Source organism: Silene latifolia, chromosome 1, assembly GCF_048544455.1.
Source record: "Silene latifolia isolate original U9 population chromosome 1, ASM4854445v1, whole genome shotgun sequence".
NCBI classification, from domain to species: domain Eukaryota; kingdom Viridiplantae; phylum Streptophyta; class Magnoliopsida; order Caryophyllales; family Caryophyllaceae; genus Silene; species Silene latifolia.
The window spans coordinates 190,999,362-191,022,840 of record NC_133526.1 but is presented as its reverse complement, the minus strand read 5'-3'; positions in this window follow the sequence as shown (position 1 = coordinate 191,022,840).

Sequence of the window (23,479 nt, the reverse complement as noted above, 5' to 3'; positions counted from 1 at the left end):
CACTCCCATAACATATACCATAAAATCCTCAGTATAACCACTACTCCATCTCTTCTACATTACTACAAAACAACATACTTCTATATACATATACACTCATCTCCACAATCTTATCTCACAATCCTCAAGTGTTACACATACTCGCATGAACTTCTCAAGTTCATCTTTTCTATTACCACAAAACTCACCCTTGACTTGACATGATACTAAGTCCTAAAACTCCGTACTCGCTGTCCCAAGAAAAGGTGTTAAACCACATGTAGTTTCAAGTTCAACAACACACATGTTTCACAATTTCTTTTCACAAATATGTCCACCAATTTGCCTCATCTAACACAAGATCAAAAGCACTCCAACAACCTCTCACAACGGTGTCCCATTAACAGAATATTACTATGCCATGACATCAATAGCACCATACCCAACTCTCTCTCATACCATACTCTATTTTCACTTCTAAACTGACACTGGTAAGAAACATCGGGAAACAACATAACGGTCTATATGCCCCGACCGACGCTGACAAGAAATAGCAGTAAATAAACAACGATCGATGACAACACGAAGATACTCGTATCACAACACGAATTACCGTGCCCAGCGCACAACACCACATCGATAGTCATTACAACTCTTACAATCTCATAACACTGACTCAGCACAACTTCCTTGACCACAAGACTTTCTTAAAACTACTCTACCAGATCACAACGCAACACATTAGACGGGATCACAAATACCAACCTTATGAATATTATACATACCATGACTCTTGAGGCCGGAACCTCACACCATTACTTACAGATATCATACAAACACATATAAGTATAACATATGACGCAGGACACACATATAACGACTCGCATCTATCACGCCACACCATTACTCGTGAGGCCAGGACCTCATACAAAGTTTTACACACCTCATGGACCCATAATCGAATCTAACAAGCCAATTCTGAGCACGTAAGTTACCACTTGACAATGAATACCTCTCATCCGGACTTAACTCAGGTGCCTTTCATAACATATCCTCTCATACACACCATTATCATCCCTCCGGCAAATGTAGCCATAACATCAGTACCCAACTTCGAGCGAACACCTCATATATCCACATCTTATACTCCCTCACAACCAAACATACTAATCACCTCCACAAAATCAACCTCATTAGAACAACTAACTTCCCTAAAGTAACATCATCCCCAACCACTAGTGACAATACTATGACACCAACATCCTTCATGTGACCACTCTCTTCCTATCACCTCTTAATATAACACTCCGTTTACTCTCTTGGTTATCATCCCAAATAACGAACATCCAATCCATCAACAAAATCTACCTCAACATTATTCCCAATTCTATCCTTTATCATATCGTTTCCTAACTCTCCATCAAAGTCTCAGATCGTGCAAACACTTTACAAGCTTCTCATCCCATTAATACCTCGAAACTCACGACTAACATGTCGTCCTACTCTCTTATATAACCATTAACTCACACACTCTAGTGAGACTATCGTACATTTCCATAATTTCCTACCTTTATGCTCCTTAACTCCGGTCAACATTCTCTCAACTTACTTCCATCCTTATTTCCCCCTTTTTACTCAATAATACCAATTAATAATTCATCTCCTTTCTCTTTCTATTTGTTTATTTTTCCATAGCTCCCCAACTCTAATTCCCTTAATTCATATCAATATTCTATTATTCTTCTTATCATTTATCCTCTCTTATCTTTCTTCTCACTTCCCTTGTCACCATCAAGTCCACACACTAACAGTTACTCTTCAATTAGTCGTATCTCCCTTTCGTATCTCTAGAAGACTAAAAATTTACCTCATACCGTTAATTTCCCAAAGAATTACACACTATGCTCACCCCTTGATATTCCAAATTCCCAAACTCAGTCACCATCTACAAATCCACGTCGCGACATAACTCCATCTAAGTTCACTACATACCCTACTTCTATATCCCTCTACCACAACCTTTCATTACATATATCCTTAAGCAACTCAATCCTAACTGTCTCCCACCATAATTCCTTACACACCTCAATATGCCACTATTCGTATCCCTTATTTCAATCTTTCATTCTCACGTTTCTTTACACTTATATCACCCTTGCCCATATACACTTACTTTTATATTACTCAACACACGACTATATCACTCACCATATCTCACCAACATGTTCCTTACCTTGATTAGCTCATCATTCCTCCCTTTCCTTTTTCCACTATCCCTCAGAACCATATTAACACATGTATTCCTTACCCAACACATGTCCTTCACAAGCCGGAATGCTCCTTGTCATAACATCCGGTAACTTACGTATCAAGACCGTCACATTTATAAAAGAACGCTTTAAGACTCAAAACATACATGTATACATACCCTACGACTCAAAACAACCGTAAGAACATAACTACTGACTCAAAATGACCGCCCATTGAAGTACTCGATCGAGTACATAGCATACTAGGTCGAGTACAGGGTACTCGGTCGAGTAACTATATTACTCGGCCGAGTTTTGGACTCCAGAAGCGAACGTAATTATCACAGAGGATTACCGAGTATTGGAAATACTCGGCCGAGTAGCCCTTACTCGGTCGAGTATTACTTTACTCGGTCGAGTACTAACACAATTCTCAGCATCGTCCAGTTTTCGTAAAACAGTCATATCTCACTCGTTACTTGGTCATTTTGGGCGTGTGACCTATCGTTAGAATCGTAAGAAGACAAGCTATCACCTCAACTTGGAATCATAGAAATATCATTCCTGGAACTCGACTTATAACAGTTTTAAGACAACCCTTCCGTAATCGATCTTCATACAAATCAAATTTTCTAAACCAAAACAATTTGAACATGCATAAGGCAACAACAACAACTCAATACTTCAAGAAACCAGTACATAACTGAACTTTTATCATACCCACATGAAAATTAAACATGACATTCATATACATAGATGCATGACCTTATTCACATGCTTCTACCAACAACCAAACATTAACATCATCATGTTCATATGTACAAATACTACTACCATACTTCATGCTCAAAATTCTGTCAAACAGGTAAAATGATCAGATCCTTCATGCTCAATATCAATCAGATACGAATTTACAATTCACTCTTCAGATTTTACCATGTTTCAACACTTAACATGCCAACATATTCCATGCTCAAAGTTTAACATAAACAATCCTCGATACATCTTTCAACCACTATCACATTCCACTTCTTTCATCATTTCATCCAACCATGCACAAGATTCAAACTATAGGTATCAAACACACATGACTCAAACTTACAACAGTTTTCCCCCCATGTGACCGGCTTGAGATCGTGAGGGCCTTAATGCGACTTCGAGACGTCTCCCAAGTCTTTGCGGTAGCTCCAAACAACTCTCCCCGGGTTCATTTTATTTAGACTCCTTAAGTTCATTGGGTTCATTAGTTTTAGGTGTCGGAATCGTCGTCTCTGATACCACTTTGTGACACCCCCTCATACCAAGGTACCTTACCAAGGACTACCCTAGCATGAAAGGCTGTTACCATCTCGGTTTTCCGAGGTTAGTATATCAAAGTTATCAATTCCAAACAACCTTTATTAAAGTATAAAGAGTTAGTGATTACATGTTTCCAACACTAAACCAAAGTATAACTATGAAAGGTCTAACAACTACAAAGAATGCAAGCTAAGTCTCTTGACGGCGGAAGCTAGACTCGAGTGATGACTCCCCATGACTGTCCCATAGCTAAACATCTGCATTACCTGTCATAATCTGCTCACCATCCCCGAATGGATCACCGCAGGTTTTACAAAACAACAACAACGGGGTCAGTACCGTTCAATCAAGATAAGACAAACAAACAATGTAACCGACTGATCATCCTCCATCCCCGGTCTCCTGATCTCACACAGTAACCGACTACACACCGAAGTATGTAGTCCTGCCAGATTACTCATCGCAACATGTAATCCTCGCCGCCAGTGGGTGACCGCAGCCCATCCCCACCTAGTCCAGCTCATCAACGAGCGACTAACAATCTGTAATACCCCCATATTCAGAGGAGCCTTAACTAGGCCTTCCTTAGCATATAAGGGCGTTACCATCTCGGTTGCCCGAGGGTAGTAATAATCAAATGTCGATAAAAGAACTATTATATTATATTACAAGCGATTCAAACCAACAACCGATATGAAAGATACAACTCAAAGACTACTCGCTATGACTATCGAATCTCGTGAAGACTCATCCCTGCCCAGACTCCAGCTATCAACAACATCAGCACCTACTAAGACCGACTGCTCACCATAAGGGATCACGGCAGACACATAACAAACAAACAACCACACAAGGTCAGTACTGAGATAAGATACGACAATAGCAACTACAATTATCAACACAATACGATGCTATCAATCTCAAACACAATCACTATAATCCAACCAACTCTGTCACTGACTGTCCACTGGACCAGCCCTGCTAGTGGGGGACCGCAGCCGTTCCCACCAAATCCCCGCTCCTCACAATGAGCAATAACCCTGTCCATTAATGTGCACATCCCCTCCCGTGGCGGGTTCCACGGAGGGCGAAACTAGGGCGTGAAGCCACTCCCGCAAGTGACCCCACTCAGCCGAGGACACGCCTCGAGAACCAGAGACAAACAATCATAATCACAATCACAATCACAGCCGTCACAATACAATTACGATATTAAACAACCACAATACAACCACAACGACCGACACGCTAGACCATCTACAGAAACTGAGTAGGCGAACCTACCTTTAAGCAACTGCAACCAATCCATGCCGACAAACAACATATCCAGCGACCAAGCGAAGCCTATAACCACAATACCATTATCTATTACTAACAAGCAAACCCTAACTGTAAAGAACAAGGACACGGATGATGATTATGACATACCTATAGGGAGAAACTCAGCAAAAGACCGCTACCCGACTCAAGTGACGCTCTCCTAAGGCACAAGGATCTTCAAAAGGCTTCCATGGAGGTTTTGAGGTGAAGGGAAGGGAAAGAAGCGACTGAAGGATAGGAGGAAAGTGGCGGAAGTGATTTGCGGATTTAACAAAACGCGATATAAAACCCTCGCTGAAAACTCGGTACTCGATCGAGTACCCAACATACTCGATCTAGTGGCCCCCTACTCGATCGAGTAACCTAGCTACTCGATCGAGTAGCCTCTACTCTATCGAGTACCACTCATAACACGCAACCCAAGATGGTTTTGGCACGCAATTCTAAGACTACTCCCGCTTCCAAGGTCAGTCAACGCTGGTCAAAGGGTCTTTAAAAGGGCGGGTATTACAGTCTTCCCCCCTTAAAAGAACTTCGTCCCCGAAGTTCAACTCACCTATCTCACGCACAAGACACGGAAAAACACGACATCACCAATCTTCCTGCTCAAATCACTGCTCCCTGGAAATATAGCCCCCCCCCCCCCCATGTCATCATCATCACCGTCTACGCTTTATACCTATCGACTCTTACAACTATCATGCAAACAGTATCACCGTTAAATGTCACTCTATATGTATGCATCAATTCTTACAAATTATTATATATCAACATCGACCTTGCCATACGAGCCAACACAAACGACCATCACTCACCATATGATAACGACTATCAACCCGAAACGTATCTCATGTCAACCTCATACTGCACAACTAACACCACTGTGTTACTCACTAATTCATTCTATTACGACACATCGCGCCACAACTGGTCCTTTAAAACATACTATCACATTCATTTTAACGAACTAAAGTAACCACCTAGACTTCATATAAGCAATGTGACCAACGTACTAGAAAAAAAAAACAATTAGTAATTAAACAACAAAACCTTGTAAACGAATAACAACATAACTTCAAAATCAACCTTTTTATTTTGCGACATTACTCTTCCCCTCTAAAAAGGAACTTCGTCCCCGAAGTTCACCACCAAAATTACAACACATTTTACTTATTACCTGATTCCTAACGTGTATTAGAAACATAGTATTTATTATGGACATTACTCGTTAAGCATATACTCGTTAAATTATAAATCATATACATACATCGGGATAACTCGCCGCCGTCGATAAAGCACGTTAATATCGTATGCACAAACGTATGAAGAAATGTAACTTCAATGAATGAATGGTAATATGGCATATGTAATATTAAAACAACAAGAAACCGTCACTACTTCACTAATTTTTATCAATATGCATATAAAACCGAAACCTGACTTCCAACATATGAAATTAACGGTTCATAGGTGTTACTACGCACTAATAACTACCTTAAACATCAAACTTGCAATTATAAAACAATTGAACATTTTTAATTTTCGAAAACCTCTTGTAACAGTGCTACTCGATCGAGTATGTAGCGGTACTCGATCGAGTGTCTTGGCTACTCGATCGAGTAGCCCACAGATCAGAAAGTTTTACTTCATACATGCTGCGCACTACTCGATAGAGTACGGGGTACTCTGTCGATGCCTATGAAGCTCGTCGTAAACCAACATACATGTACGTAATCGTCTTACCAATCGAGTCGGGATGACTCCCCGACTCCCAACATCCTGCAATAAGGTCAAAGTATCAAATCCGGCCTTATGGCCAACAATACAAGTCCAACTAAGTCTCAACGAAAACAACTACTAAAGTCTAATAACACTACCAACATCTAAAACCAACTACCATCAACAAAGATAAGTACAAGGAGTATCACTCCTCCTGCTGCTGCTGCTGTTGCTCAACCATCACCTCATCATCACCACCACCGCCATAAGTACCTGCTCCCGATGACCCAATCCCCGCATCCACTCCTGCTCCTGCTCCTGGGCCCACGTACCATGGAGTCAAGCCACCGTAGGCAAAGGACTGAGGTGTCCCCCACGTCGACTGATCCACCCCGTAGGAATGGAAAACCCCTGTGTAGTCCCCAACTCCACTCCACCAAACCGGATGCGGTCCCTCGGTCCCTATCCCCTGAGCGTACGCCATCTCGTGCATGTTCCGCAGTGTCAAGGTAGATGACACTCTCTCCGCCAAGTAGCTGGATCGCGTCTCCGGGGTGTCGAGGTAAGGGTAGCACGGAAAAGGATGCTGCTGCTGCTGTGGTGCCACTGGCCGTGGCCTAGTCTCCGAGGTCCTCTCCCTCACTCGACGGGGTCCTCTCCCCAACCTAGGTCTCTCCACCGCCACGACCGACGCATTCTCGCCCTTCTTTGGCTCTGGCATCACCTCGAGAATCGTGTCATCGATGAGGTAGGTCTGCAGATGGCGGGGTCTATCAACATCCTCCTCCTCCTCCTCCTCCTCATCATCATCATCGGAGTCCACAGTCACTACCGCCGGCTCTAAGGGCTCCGTCGGTGGGAGGTGCTCAGGAGCTGGAATCTTCATCCAACTCACGCCCCATACCCTCCAAGCTAGGCTACCGTCAGCCAAGGTCCTCAACCATTTCAGGTCGAGATAGTAGTCACGATCCATAGTGGGCACTGGGGTAGCTAGATGCACGTACTCCGAAGAAGCCTCGAAAGAGGTTAGCTTTTCAGCTAACCGAGTGGCGATGGCGCCACAACTCAAGTACCGGGAAGAGGCAGTGGCCATTAAGGCAAGGGCAGCACAAACCATCGAAAGAGCATTAAAGACCACTTTCCTGGTCCGCTCCGGGTTCAAGTCAGACATCAGAAGTAACACCTCATGGTTGTTCAGCTTACAGATATCCGGTCGATCATAAAGGAGGTTCGAGAGAGAACGAAGAAAGATCCTCAATGTGACATGCTGAACATCATTAATCAGCATGTTACTTGAGGTAGGAGCTGGTTTCCCGGTCAGGCAAGGCATTAGGCGGCATACACCGCACTCAGCAGGGATATCGGTGATGGAGTCCTTGGGAGGCTTGGCCAACCCAAGGTGAGAAGCAAATTGGTCCATAGAAAGCAAGAAACTAGTGTTCATCAACCGAAACTCAACGGTCTGGCCAGCGGGGTCATAGATAAAGGAGCTCATAAACTCCAGGGTAAGAAAAGGATATGAGTGTTTCCTCAGCCTATACAAACCCATAAGGCCCAAGGTCTCAAATATGTGACGGACATCCGTCTCTATCTTCAATTCCTCCAACAATGTAGTATCTATACACCTCGTTGGTCTCATCTTACGTTTTTGTAAAACTACAAAATGCTCTCGCTGTTTGAAATCAACAAAAACAACAGAAGGGTACTCCGGAACTGCGGGTACCACAGTCCACTCCTTCCCCCATCTCGGGTGGATTACCCTCCCCGTTTACTTTGACGAGTTCCTATGTTCGGTCTCGGCATCTGTTTCAAAGATATGACTTAAGCAACTTGCATAAACACGTAAAGCATATACTTCATGTAATTTGGACTTTACATACTCAGTTAGGCACTCAAATTCACCAACAAATTCGACATGTGAAGCACAGATTTCATGCCATTAACTTTGAATACTAAGCTAGGTACACACATTCACCAACAGTTTCCCAAATTTGACATATAAGCTCAGTTTACCACTACTCATATGCCACGGTTGTGAAGAATTTATCATGGTGATTGTACATGCTCAACAAATTCGGATATCCTAGCATGCTTCTAAGGTTATTCCATACAAACTCCTATTCACATGTGAGGCCTTCTTACTAACTCATGAAAAACTAACTTAGAACATATCATCATCGTCTTTCATATTAGAAACAACAACTTAGATAAACTTTTCGACGGTCTTTACAAAACCGTAACAATTTGGCATATTTTCATCAATTATCATCACTACAAACATATTGAAGTTCAACTTACACTTAGACAGTCATACACAATACCAAATTCCTATTATAAATCACGAATTTCCATTTGAGGCACTTTTAAGACTGAGTTTTAAGGCAACTTTCTAAGGTGAAAATCATCAAAATCCATCCTTCAACATGATATAAACAATGTATAATACCCAATTCCACCATCTAATCAATGTAAATTAATCAAAAATCAATTTCAATTTTGTAAACCCTAGAAATTTCGGTGTCAATTTTGCAATTTCTAGTCTAATCTACAAAGAATTAATTACCAACAAACATGGAAAGGGGGCATGTGAATCATATTTCAACAGTTAAAAGCACCAAATTGATCATAAGAATCGAAAATTTCAGATTGTTTCACTTCTCTAACACATTCAAATCAATAAACCATGTACATTAGGAAGAAAAGCATACCTTGATTAAGTAGCAAAGTAAAGAAACGAAATTAAGCAAAGAAATCAACCCCCAAAGTAACCACTACCAACTCAAGATATGAGAGATTTGAGGATTTTGAGAGGAAACAATCTTTAGGGCTCGAAATATAGAAGAAGATTGAGAAGAAATAGAAAGAATTGGGGTTTTAAGAAACCCGTAGGATTCTCTGTACAGTAACCTACTCGATCGAGTGTCTAGGGTACTCGATCGAGTACCACCCTACTCGATCGAGTAGGAGCTATTTCGTCGAGTAACTGTAGGAAATCTTTCCACATTTCGACGTCATAGCTTCCTAACTAGATCGAGTGAGGTCTACTCGGTCTAGTAAACTTTCGCACTCGGTCAAGTATAGCCAAGTACTCGGTCGGAAGTACAAAGTAAATCGAAAATACCTGCAAAACAACACCACGTGTCGATTCCAAACTAAGTTCGGAGTTCGGCGCAAATTACCACGCGCATTTCCGCATTACTATTATTACTCAAGCATTAAGCATCGTCTCGACAAATAAGGTGTATGTCACATTACGCTACACAATTACCCAACTCGGTTTACCTGCTACCGAATCCCTCATAAACATAAGTATGTCATTATATAACACTTAAACTTGCCTTAACATATCGCTACCAAACTCGCGTTCACAATAACATGAAACATGTAATTAACATTAATTCATTCTTTCGTATAACATATAATTGTATACTCTTCATAACAAGTCAATCTATCCATGTTCTCCAATGCAATTATAAGCAATTCATTTTACACAAATCGATTGTCACGCAGCGGAAAAGTTTCAACTACTAACAAAGCATATATACATTACCACATGCTATGATTCAAATTATAACACAACAATTCTACAACCATCATCATCGTACTCACGGCAGGGTTTATAGACTCGTACATGACTACCGTCACCATCAACTTACAGTAACACCAACATGTTCATCCTTCTATTATAACACACCCATTCACATTCCCAAGCATTTCTATCGAATAGACTTTTGTCACGTATCTCAAAATCATCATACAAACTCACTAATCATACCCACACTTCACTAAACACGGCCCAAATACAGCTATTACATCCTTATTAACGCTAACTAAGGTTCAACTACAGGTAGCTCCGACACAATTAGCATACACGTCACACATATACACACGGACTCCACATTCCCATAACCTGTGACTGGCTTAAGCATCGTGGGGCCAAGATTTTGAAATGAGGGCGCCTACTCACCCAAAACCTAGCATCAGCTGGAGCTCCCATTACACATACACGAGGTTCATTTTATTAAACTCACTATGTTCATTATTTTTATTTGTTACAGGTTCCAAAATCGTCGCTCTGATACCACTTTGTAACACCCCCATATTCAGAGGAGCCTTAACTAGGCCTTCCTTAGCATATAAGGGCGTTACCATCTCGGTTGCCCGAGGGTAGTAATAATCAAATGTCGATAAAAGAACTATTATATTATATTACAAGAGATTCAAACCAACAACCGATATGAAAGATACAACTCAAAGACTACTCGCTATGACTATCGAATCTCGTGAAGACTCATCCCTGCCCACACTCCAGCTATCAACAACATCAGCACCTACTAAGACCGACTGCTCACCATAAGGAATCACGGCAGACACATAACAAACAAACAACCACACAAGGTCAGTACTGAGATAAGATACGACAACAGTAACTACAATTATCAACACAATACGATGCTATCAATCTCAAACACAATCACAATAATCCAACCAACTCTGTCACTGACTGTCCACTGGACCAGCCCTACTAGTGGGGGACCGCAGCCGTTCCCACCAAATCCTCGCTCCTCACAATGAGCAATAACCCTGTCCATTAATGTGCACATCCCCTCCCGTGGCGGGTTTCACGGAGGGCGAAATAAGGGCGTGAAGCCACTCCCGCAAGTGACCCCACTCAGCCGAGGACACGCCTCGAGAACCAGAGACAAACAATCACAATCACAATCACAGCCGTCACAATACAATTACGATATTAAACAACCACAATATAACCACAACGACCGACACGCTAGACCATCTAAAGAAACTGAATAGGCGAACCTACCTTTAAGCAACTGCAACCAATCCATGCCGACAAACAACATATCCAGCGACCAAGCGAAGCCTATAACCACAATACCATTATCTATTACTAACAAGCAAACCCTAACTGTAAAGAACAAGGACACGGATGATGATTATGACATACCTATAGGGAGAAACTCAGCAAAAGACCGCTACCCGACTCAAGTGACGCTCTCCTAAGGCACAAGGATCTTCAAAAGGCTTCCATGGAGGTTTTGAGGTGAAGGGAAGGGAAAGAGGCGACTGAAGGATAGGAGGAAAGTGGTGGAAGTGATTTGCGGATTTAACAAAACGCGATATAAAACCCTCGCTGAAAACTCGGTACTCGATCGAGTACCCAACATACTCGATCTAGTGGCCCCCTACTCGATCGAGTAACCTAGCTACTCGATCGAGTAGCCTCTACTCTATCGAGTACCACTCATAACACGCAACCCAAGATGGTTTTGGCACGCAATTCTAAGACTACTCCCGCTTCCAAGGTCGACCAACGCTGGTCAAAGGGTCTCTAAAAGGGCGGGTATTACGGTCTTCCCCCTTAAAAGAACTTCGTCCCCGAAGTTCAACTCACCTATCTCACGCACAAGACACGGAAAAACACGACATCACCAATCTTCCCGCTCAAATCACTCGCTCCCGGAAATATATAGCCCCCATGTCATCATCATCACCGTCTACGCTTTATACCTATCGACTCTTACAACTATCATGCAAACAGTATCACCGTTAAATGTCACTCTATATGTATGCATCAATTCTTACAAATTATTATATATCAACATCGACCTTGCCATACGAGCCAACACAAACGACCATCACTCACCATATGATAACGACTATCAACCCGAAACGTATCTCATGTCAACCTCATACTGCACAACTAACACCACTGTGTTACTCACTAATTCATTCTATTACGACACATCGCGCCACAACTGGTCCTTTAAAACATACTATCACATTCATTTTAACGAACTAAAGTAACCACCTAGACTTCATATAAGCAATGTGACCAACGTACTAGAAAAAAAAAACAATTAGTAATTAAACAACAAAACCTTGTAAACGAATAACAACATAACTTCAAAATCAACCTTTTTATTTTGCGACATTACTCTTCCCCTCTAAAAAGGAACTTCGTCCCCGAAGTTCACCACCAAAATTACAACACATTTTACTTATTACCTGATTCCTAACGTGTATTAGAAACATAGTATTTATTATGGACATTACTCGTTAAGCATATACTCGTTAAATTATAAATCATATACATACATCGGGATAACTCGCCGCCGTCGATAAAGCACGTTAATATCGTATGCACAAACGTATGAAGAAATGTAACTTCAATGAATGAATGGTAATATGGCATATGTAATATTAAAACAACAAGAAACCGTCACTACTTCACTAATTTTTATCAATATGCATATAAAACCGAAACCTGACTTCCAACATATGAAATTAACGGTTCATAGGTGTTACTACGCACTAATAACTACCTTAAACATCAAACTTGCAATTATAAAACAATTGAACATTTTTAATTTTCGAAAACCTCTTGTAACAGTGCTACTCGATCGAGTATGTAGCGGTACTCGATCGAGTGTCTTGGCTACTCGATCGAGTAGCCCACAGATCAGAAAGTTTTACTTCATACATGCCTGCAGCTACTCGATAGAGTACGGGGTACTCTGTCGATGCCTATGAAGCTCGTCGTAAACCAACATACATGTACGTAATCGTCTTACCAATCGAGTCGGGATGACTCCCCGACTCCCAACATCCTGCAATAAGGTCAAAGTATCAAATCCGGCCTTATGGCCAACAATACAAGTCCAACTAAGTCTCAACGAAAACAACTACTAAAGTCTAATAACACTACCAACATCTAAAACCAACTACCATCAACAAAGATAAGTACAAGGAGTATCACTCCTGCTGCTGCTGCTCAACCATCACCTCATCATCACCACCACCGCCATAAGTACCTGCTCCCGATGACCCAATCCCCGCATCCACTCCTGCTCCTGCTCCTGGGCCCACGTACCATGGAGTCAAGCCACCGTAGGCAAAGAACTGAGGTGTCCCCCACGTCGACTGATCCACCCCGTAGGAATGGAAAACCCCTGTGTAGTCCCCAACTCCACTCCACCAAACCGGATGCGGTCCCTCGGTCCCTATCCCCTGAGCGTACGCCATCTCGTGCATGTTCCGCAGTGTCAAGGTAGATGACACTCTCTCCGCCAAGTAGCTGGATCGCGTCTCCGGGGTGTCGAGGTAAGGGTAGCACGGAAAAGGATGCTGCTGCTGCTGTGTGGTGCCACTGGCCGTGGCCTAGTCTCCGAGGTCCTCTCCCTCACTCGACGGGGTCCTCTCCCCAACCTAGGTCTCTCCACCGCCACGACCGACGCATTCTCGCCCTTCTTTGGCTCTGGCATCACCTCGAGAATCGTGTCATCGATGAGGTAGGTCTGCAGATGGCGGGGTCTATCAACATCCTCCTCCTCCTCCTCCTCCTCCTCCTCCTCCTCATCATCGGAGTCCACAGTCACTACCGCCGGCTCTAAGGGCTCCGTCGGTGGGAGGTGCTCAGGAGCTGGAATCTTCATCCAACTCACGCCCCATACCCTCCAAGCTAGGCTACCGTCAGCCAAGGTCCTCAACCATTTCAGGTCGAGATAGTAGTCACGATCCATAGTGGGCACTGGGGTAGCTAGATGCACGTACTCCGAAGAAGCCTCGAAAGAGGTTAGCTTTTCAGCTAACCGAGTGGCGATGGCGCCACAACTCAAGTACCGGGAAGAGGCAGTGGCCATTAAGGCAAGGGCAGCACAAACCATCGAAGGAGCATTAAAGACCACTTTCCTGGTCCGCTCCGGGTTCAAGTAAGACATCAGAAGTAACACCTCATGGTTGTCCAGCTTACAGATATCCGGTCGATCATAAAGGAGGTTCGAGAGAGAACGAAGAAAGATCCTCAATGTGACATGCTGAACATCATTAATCAGCATGTTACTTGAGGTAGGAGCTGGTTTCCCGGTCAGGCAAGGCATTAGGCGGCATACACCGCACTCAGCAGGGATATCGCTGATGGAGTCCTTGGGAGGCTTGGCCAACCCAAGGTGAGAAGCAAATTGGTCCATAGAAAGCAAGAAACTAGTGTTCATCAACCGAAACTCAACGGTCTGGCCAGCGGGGTCATAGATAAAGGAGCTCATAAACTCCAGGGTAAGAAAAGGATATGAGTGTTTCCTCAGCCTATACAAACCCATAAGGCCCAAGGTCTCAAATATGTGACGGACATCCGTCTCTATCTTCAATTCCTCCAACAATTTAGTATCTATACACCTCGTTGGTCTCATCTTACATTTTTGTAAAACTACAAAACGCTCTCGCTGTTTGAAATCAACAAAAACAACAGAAGGGTACTCCGAATCGGGTACCACAGTCCACTCCTTCCCCCATCTCAGGTGGATTACCCCTCCCCCGTTTACTTTGACGAGTTCCTATGTTCAGTCTCGGCATCTGTTTCAGCATATGACTTAAGCAACTTGCATAAACACGTAAAGCATATACTTCATGTAATTTGGACTTTACATACTCAGTTAGGCACTCAAATTCACCAACAAATTCGACATGTGAAGCACAGATTTCATGCCATTAACTTTGAATACTAAGCTAGGTACACACATTCACCAACAGTTTCCCAAATTTGACATATAAGCTCAGTTTACCACTACTCATAAGCCACGGTTGTGAAGAATTTATCATGGTGATTGTACATGCTCAACAAATTCGGATATCCTAGCATGCTTCTAAGGTTATTCCATACAAACTCCTATTCACATGTGAGGCCTTCTTACTAACTCATGAAAAACTAACTTAGAACATATCATCATCGTCTTTCATATTAGAAACAACAACTTAGATAAACTTTTCAGACGGTCTTTACAGCTGTAACAATTTGGCATATTTTCATCAATTATCATCACTACAAACATATTGAAGTTCAACTTACACTTAGACAGTCATACACAATACCAAATTCCTATTATAAATCACGAATTTCCATTTGAGGCACTTTTAAGACGGAGTTTTAAGGCAACTTTCTAAGGTGAAAATCATCAAAATCCATCCTTCAACATGATATAAACAATGTGTAATACCCAATTCCACCATCTAATCAATGTAAATTAATCAAAAATCAATTTCAATTTTATAAACCCTAGAAATTTCGGTGTCAATTTTGCAATTTCTAGTCTAATCTACAGCAATTAATTACCAACAAACATGGAAAGGGGGCATGTGAATCATATTTCAACAGTTAAAAGCACCAAATTGATCATAAGAATCGAAAATTTCAGATTGTTTCACTTCTCTAACACATTCAAATCAATAAACCATGTACATTAGGAAGAAAAGCATACCTTGATTAAGTAGCAAAGTAAAGAAACGAAATTAAGCAAAGAAATCAACCCCCAAAGTAACCACTACCAACTCAAGATATGAGAGATTTGAGGATTTTGAGAGGAAACAATCTTTAGGGCTCGAAATATAGAAGAAGATTGAGAAGAAATAGAAAGAATTGGGGTTTTAAGAAACCCGTAGGATTCTCTGTACAGTAACCTACTCGATCGAGTGTCTAGGGTACTCGATCGAGTACCACCCTACTCGATCGAGTAGGAGCTATTTCGTCGAGTAACTGTAGGAAATCTTTCCACATTTCGACGTCATAGCTTCCTAACTAGATCGAGTGAGGTCTACTCGGTCTAGTAAACTCTCGCACTCGGTCAAGTATAGCCAAGTACTCGGTCGGAAGTACAAAGTAAATCGAAAATACCTGCAAAACAACACCACGTGTCGATTCCAAACTAAGTTCGGAGTTCGGCGCAAATTACCACGCGCATTTCCGCATTACTATTATTACTCAAGCATTAAGCATCGTCTCGACAAATAAGGTGTATGTCACATTACGCTACACAATTACCCAACTCGGTTTACCTGCTACCGAGTCCCTCATAAACATAAGTATGTCATTATATAACACTTAAACTTGCCTTAACATATCGCTACCAAACTCGCGTTCACAATAACATGAAACATGTAATTAACATTAATTCATTCTTTCGTATAACATATAATTGTATACTCTTCATAACAAGTCAATCTATCCATGTTCTCCAATGCAATTATAAGCAATTCATTTTACACAAATCGATTGTCACGCAGCGGAAAAGTTTCAACTACTAACAAAGCATATATACATTACCACATGCTATGATTCAAATTATAACACAACAATTCTACAACCATCATCATCGTACTCACGGCAGGGTTTATAGACTCGTACATGACTACCGTCACCATCAACTTACAGTAACACCAACATGTTCATCCTTCTATTATAACACACCCATTCACATTCCCAAGCATTTCTATCGAATAGACTTTTGTCACGTATCTCAAAATCATCATACAAACTCACTAATCATACCCACACTTCACTAAACACGGCCCAAATACATCTATTACATCCTTATTAACGCTAACTAAGGTTCAACTACAGGTAGCTCCGACACAATTAGCATACACGTCACACATATACACACGGACTCCACATTCCCATAACCTGTGACTGGCTTAAGCATCGTGGGGCCAAGATTTTGAAATGAGGGCGCCTACTCACCCAAAACCTAGCATCAGCTGAAGCTCCCATTACACATACACCAGGTTCATTTTATTAGACTCACTATGTTCATTATTTTTATTTGTTACAGGTTCCAAAATCGTCGCTCTGATACCACTTTGTAACACCCCCATATTCAGAGGAGCCTTAACTAGGCCTTCCTTAGCATATAAGGGCGTTACCATCTCGGTTGCCCGAGGGTAGTAATAATCAAATGTCGATAAAAGAACTATTATATTATATTACAAGCGATTCAAACCAACAACCGATATGAAAGATACAACTCAAAGACTACTCGCTATGACTATCGAATCTCGTGAAGACTCATCCCTGCCCAGACTCCAGCTATCAACAACATCAGCACCTACTAAGACCGACTGCTCACCATAAGGGATCACGGCAGACACATAACAAACAAACAACCACACAAGGTCGATCGAGATAAGATACGACAACAAAGAACTACAATTATCAACACAATACGATGCTATCAATCTCAAACACAATCACAATAATCCAACCAACTCACACGATCGTCCACTGGACCAGCCCTGCCAGTGGGGGACCGCAGCCGTTCCCACCAAATCCCCGCTCCTCACAATGAGCAATAACCCTGTCCATTAATGTGCACATCCCCTCCCGTGGCGGGTTCCACGGAGGGCGAAACAAGGGCGTGAAGCCACTCCCGCAAGTGACCCCACTCAGCCGAGGACACGCCTCGAGAACCAGAGACAAACAATCACAATCACAATCACAGCCGTCACAATACAATTACGATATTAAACAACCACAATACAACCACAACGACCGACACGCTAGACCATCTACAGAAACTGAATAGGCGAACCTACCTTTAAGCAACTGCAACCAATCCATGCCGACAAACAACATATCCAAATGTACCAAGCGAAGCCTATAACCACAATACCATTATCTATTACTAACAAGCAAACCCTAATCGTAAAGAACACAAGGACACGGATGATGATTATGACATACCTATAGGGAGAAACTCAGCAAAAGACCGCTACCCGACTCAAGTGACGCTCTCCTAAGGCACAAGGATCTTCAAAAGGCTTCCATGGAGGTTTTGAGGTGAAGGGAAGGGAAAGAGGCGACTGAAGGATAGGAGGAAAGTGGCGGAAGTGATTTGCGGATTTAACAAAACGCGATATAAAACCCTCGCTGAAAACTCGGTACTCGATCGAGTACCCAACATACTCGATCTAGTGGCCCCCTACTCGATCGAGTAACCTAGCTACTCGATCGAGTAGCCTCTACTCTATCGAGTACCACTCATAACACGCAACCCAAGATGGTTTTGGCACGCAATTCTAAGACTACTCCCGCTTCCAAGGTCAGTCAACGCTGGTCAAAGGGTCTTTAAAAGAGCGGGTATTACACAATCCCTGTCCCTTAATGTGCACATCCCCTCCCGTGACGGATTCCACGGAGGGCGAACTAGGGTGTGAAGCCACTCCCGCAAGTGACTCCACCACAATCACACAAACCAAAGCATCACAGCTGTCACAACACCACAACCATCACAACACAACCACATCACCACCATCACCACAACACCCATACTCCGATGATCAGCAGATAACAACAATTACAACACAAGCACAGTCTTAAATCAATTCACAGTAACTGAGTAGGAAAACCCTACCTTTTCGTAATCCGCTATGCTGCAATCAATCATACAAATGCATAACAAACACCACATCGTCACCTACAACAATTATAATCAACAATCACATAACACAATCAATATATGCAAAACCTCATTTCCCCCAAATTCATAATTAAAGACAAACCCTAGAAATAGTCATCAACAAACATGGGGATAAAGACTTACTGACGGAGGAATAAAGGATTGAATGTGATTGCTAAGGTTCTGCACACATACATAGAGGAGAGATTGGGAGTGATTAGAGCGTCGTACGTTTGATTAGTTTTTGTAAAATGATGTTTTAGAAACTGTTTATCGAATAAATAACCCCTAATTACTCCCGCATCAAACCGCTGAAATATTACTCGCCAGACCGGATACTCGGCCGAGTATCCTCTACTCGGTCGAGTATTGCCCATACTCGGCCGAGTATTCCTGGGCAGAAGCCAAACAGAATACCCAACACACTTTACTCGACCGAGTAGGCCATACTCGGTCGAGTACCAGCCTATAAAATCCGTAGTATTACAGTCTTCCCCCCTTAAAAGAACTTCGTCCCGAAGTTCCAACCCAACATATAAAACAAAGACACCTAACACCAACTCCACTAACCACGTTTACTAGATAACATATCCTCTCGATATTGACTTCATAATATTATCGAATAACCACAATATAATGTTGCCAACCTTGTCTCACTTCCATAACACTCACTAGCAACTCAATACCAAGACAATCCACAAAAGAAGATCAACCATCAAAACGGAATGTTATAGTAGTCTGGTAGAACCAGGAGGGCCGGTGCCAAAAGGGACTACATTCATGAATCTGATAATATTGAAGATTGATATGAATGATTGTATTTGCATGAGATCAAACGTGCTGTTACAAGGTTACAAAGATAGCTATTTATACAATATATGCATCTAAACTATTTACGGAAAATATAGCTTAACAGCTATAATATCTAATATAAGGAGAAGGTGTAATCATGGGAAATCCCATGATTGTAGGTGAAGGCTAACGGCATGCTTAGGAGAAGATATGGGTTGTTATTACCCCCCTCAAGTTGGAGCGTGTAGCTTTGAAACGTCCAACTTGGATAAAAGCTCGTCAAATGGTATACGCCCAAGAGCCTTTGTAAATATGTCAGCGAGCTGAGATTTCGTGTGCACATATTTAGTAGCTATTGTGCCTTTTTGTATTTCATCCCGAATAAAATGACAATCAACCTCAATGTGTTTGGTCCGTTCATGGAATACCGGATTGTTGGCAATGTGAAGTGCAGATTGATTGTCGCAATGTAATTGAATAGGCTCAATATGTGGAATACCAATGAAGTTGATTAAACCTTTGAGCCATTTTAGCTCACATGTCGTATATGCTATAGCGCGATATTCAGCTTCGGTGGAAGAAAGAGAGACAACTGCTTGTTTCTTGGTTTTCCACGAAATAGAGGAAGAGCCGAGGTAGACGATATAGGCGGATAGCGACCGTCGGCTTTCCGGGCATTTAGCATAGTCCGAGTCACAATATGCATGGAGACAAAGATCAGAGTCGGAGCGGAGTAAAATACCTTGACCCGGAGACCCTTTAAGATACCGAACAACTTGGAGAGCAGCGACCCAATGGTCCTTTGTGGGAGCATGCATAAATTGGGCCAAAATATGAACCGAATAGATAAGTTCCGGATGAGTAATAGAGAGGTAAACCAAGCGACCCACAAGGCGTCTATATGGCTGTGCATCGTGCAAAAGAGGAGCCGTGGAGAGAGCCAAATTATGATTTGGTTCCATGGGGATCGGTGTGGGTTTTGCCCCTAGGAGCCCATTTTCCGTAAGGATATCAAGAGCGTACTTTCGTTGAGCCACAAAAATTTCGGAGCTATTTCTTGCGATTTCAAGACCAAGGAAATATTTAAGTGGGCCTAGGTCTTTCATATGGAAGCATTGGCTTAGATAAGCTTTGAAATTTTGAATTACCTCGTTGTTGTTTCCACAAATGACGAGATCATCGACGTAGACGAGAACGTGAACTTCCGTGTCGGTTTTGGACATTGAAAACAGAGAATGATCGTACGGACATTGCTTAAAACCATATGTAATTAATGCGGAAGCAAGTTTAGCATACCAACACCGTGGAGCTTGACGAAGCCCATATAAGGATTTGCGGAGACGACAAACTAAGCCCTCTTTGGGCGTCGTAAGACCCGGAGGTATTTTCATGTAAACCTCTTCGTTCAAATCACCGTGTAGGAAAAAATTGTGGACGTCCATTTGATGGATTGTCCATTGTTTGGTGGCAGCGATAGCAAGGAGTGTACGAACTGTGACAAGTTTAATTGTTGGTGCGAAAGTCTCGTTGTAATCGACCCCTTCAACTTGACGATTTCCCATAACAACAAATCGGGCTTTGTATCTTTCGATCGTACCATCGGCATTATATTTGATCTTGTATACCCATTTGGAGCCAATTGCCTTTTTGTTGGGAGGCAATGGCTCGAGAGTCCATGTCTGATTGTTTTCGAGAGCATTAAGTTCTAGTTTCATCGCTTGTTGCCATTCGGGAATTTGTGCTGCATCTTTAAAAGAGCTAGGCTCGTGATTTTTAGTCACGACCGACAAGAACACTTTGTGGTTAGGAGAAAACTTAGCATAATTAAGATAGTGAGAAATCGGGTATTTAGTACCTGATGACGTTGATGATGCGGTGAGCATATGAGAAGAAGGGCGCTTTGGTTGAATAAAATCTTTGTAATTGGAGTTCGGAATTTTGAGGCGATGGCCTCGGCCCAAGACGGGTGGATCGTCGGATGAAGTTTCTTCGGTGTGAGGAGGTGTGGCAGTCGTAGGTTCGATCGTGGGAGTCGATGTGGTGGAGGTCGTGCGTGTGGTGGTAGAAATGGAGGTCGATGTAGGTGGAGAAATGACGGGTGGAGGTTGACTGGCAATAACAACTTGGTCAATGGGTTGAAGAGTATCACGGATGAATGAAGAGGTGTGTGTGTCATCGTGAATGTCCAGCCCCTTATAGGGAAATTCATTTTCAATAAAAACGACATCGCGAGACTCGAAATATGATCCGGTGTCTAGGTCATAGAGACGCCATCCTTTCTTTCCAAACGGATATCCGATAAAAACACACTTTCTACTTTTAGAAGCAAATTTGTCTCGACTTCGATTTAAAGACTTTGCATAACAAAGACACCCGAAGATACGAAGATTGTCCATAGGAGGGGGTTTATTAAATAACATTTCGTATGGGGTCTTGCCATGAAGAAGCGGAGTGGGGGTACGATTTATTAAATGAACCACACTAAGAACACATTCACCCCAAAAGAATAAAGGTAAACTCGCTTGAAATAAAAGGGCACGGGCGACGTTTAAAATATGTCGATGTTTTCGTTCAACTCGTCCGTTTTGCTGTGGCGTATCAACATTAGAATTTTGAAAAATTATGCCGTTTTGATTAAAAAAATTGATAAGACAACGAAATTCGGTCCCGTTATCGCTGCGTAAAATTTTGATTTTCTTGTGAAATTGTCTTTCGACCATAGCGAAAAAATTAAGTAAGGTTTGTTGAGTGTCACTTTTATTACGTAAAAGATAGACCCAAGTCGAACGAGAAAAATCGTCAACAATAGTTAAAAAATAGGAAGAACCACACGATGCATTTTCGGAATACGGACCCCATAGATCGCAATGAATTAAATCAAAAATAGAAGTAGCATTATTCGAGCTTAAATTAAACTGTTCACACGTTTGTTTTGCGCGAAGACAGACGTCACAAGTTTTGGAATGAAAATGTGTGCGGGAATTATTAAGAAAAGGTAAAAAACGTAAAACATGAGAGGAAGGGTGTCCCAACCTTCGGTGCCACAACTCGGAAGAATCAGCTATTCCCACCATATACGCCTTGACCGAGTCATTCCGAATTCCGGTTAAATAGTAGAGCCCTTCATGTTGCTCACCCGCACCAATCACCGTCTTCGAGGAACGGTCCTGAATTGAATCGTAAGTGTATCATCCAAAAGTAAACTGGAAACAGAAATCAAATGAAAGCATAAATTTTCAGCGTAAAGTACATTCTTTAAAATTAAACGATTTGACAAAATAATATCGCCACATTGTGTAGCCAATGTGAGTTTTCCATTCGGTAAGCCAACCGAGAGAGGAGCAATAGAGCGAATATTCGAAAAATGAATTAAAGAACCTGACATGTGATGCGAGGCTTCGGTATCGATAATCCAAGAAAAAGACGGAGAGTTAGGAACATTACCGTGACTGGCAGCCTTATGTTCCTGCCTAACCGAGTGATAGTGGCAAGGTCCATTGCATTCAAGGAATAAAAATCCACGTTATCCATGACCGGCAACGACGACGAGGAAGAAGCAACAGGAACTTGACTCCCCTGCTGTCCCAACGCCATATGGGCTCTAGGTGGGATATTACCATTTTTGTTTTGACGGGTTCGTTCATAGGCAGCCCGGCCTTGAGTATCCGGAACAAAAACTGCTCGACTAAGGTCGGAATCATTGGGATTAACATAAATTCGGTTGCGAGGATGGTCTCCCCACCAGTCGGGAAAATTTCCCGTCACGTGAAAGCAAACTTGAAATTTGTGCCCATATCGTCTACAAGCAATGCAATAAGGTCGAGTATGTTCTGTTTGGGGGTTTGAATTAGAAACACGACTACCCTGATTGTCCCG